The following is a 1,272-nucleotide window of genomic DNA, read 5'->3' on the forward strand; positions in this document are numbered from 1 at the left end:
TCTGTATGTGAAAACAAATTTCATTCTCTGACCTCGACTGTTGATAAACACCTTACGTCAAAACCACTCCTCTTTCTGGTCCTTCCACGAATCAGAAAGCTCTAAATTGAACAGGAAGTCGACCCAAATAAAAAGTGGCAACTTCCCAGTTCATGTTAGATTGAGATTGAGATTGAGATTGAGATTGAGATTGAGAGTGCAGCCGGTTCTGAAAGTTTCAGAGCAATGAAGAGTCCAAGAGAGCAATGAAGAATCCAGAGGTTTTTGGGATTATAATTCTGTTTTGAGCTAACTACGCACGACTCTCTGAAGGTTTGGTAGTTCTCGACGGAGACGCTGAAACGAGTCAGAAAGGAACTACTCCGACGCTGATTCATCATCAACAGGTAGATGGTTCTATTTCGACCAAGTGTACCGTGAGAAGCTGAGATCGGACGGAGCGTGCAATTTCTGGTTAAACAGATTAAATTTCCCTCACATATTTCCTCTGTAAGATAAATCTCAATTTACTCTTAAACTCACCTCTCTCTCATAAATCAGTGCAGATATTTTCAGAAATATCTGAAGCAAAGTCCTCAAATCACCGCCGAGTGATTTGAAGTTCATTATTTGTGAAACTGTCTGTTATTATTTTCATATTTTGCCAAATTAATGTAAATGTTTGATGTTAAACTTTGATTCTGAAAATAAATGATTCCATTCATTTGATGGGTCAAAGGTAATAACGTCTCTTGTTCGCATTCCTTTAAATTCAATGCACGGCATTACACAGTCAGAAAGATGAAGAACTCGTGAAAAGTATGCATAAATATATATCCATATATTTGTCATACAACAAGTGACACGTACCTCACGTGACTCACTACAAACTGGTGGCCCGTAACGTGTTCATGAATGACTGTTAATACGTGTAAGATTGATGATTTAAATGTTGGCATGTTGAAAAAGTAACAGCTGACGAGCTGTGAATGTTTACGCAGCGGCTGGGCTGCGCGCTTGGAGCTGCACCTTTCAAGCAAACGCTGCATGTTATAAGCGTTACGCTGGCAATGTTTTAAAAGCTGAAATTGAGTCATTGAGTCTTGTGTAAGCTGAAATTGTACGTCTGTTACGTGTAACTAAAAGCTGATGAGCTGTGGAAGACGTTATTCTGTTTAAAAGTACGAGGTTCTGCTAAGACCCGGCTGTGGGTCCGGTTCTGCTCAGTTTGAACGAGTATTTTGAATAGATGGATAAACGTTTTAAAAGCTGAGTGCCATCTCAGAACACAGT

Source organism: Nematolebias whitei, chromosome 12, assembly GCF_014905685.2.
Source record: "Nematolebias whitei isolate Nwh7 chromosome 12, NemWhi1, whole genome shotgun sequence".
Classification (NCBI taxonomy): Eukaryota; Metazoa; Chordata; class Actinopteri; order Cyprinodontiformes; family Rivulidae; genus Nematolebias; species Nematolebias whitei.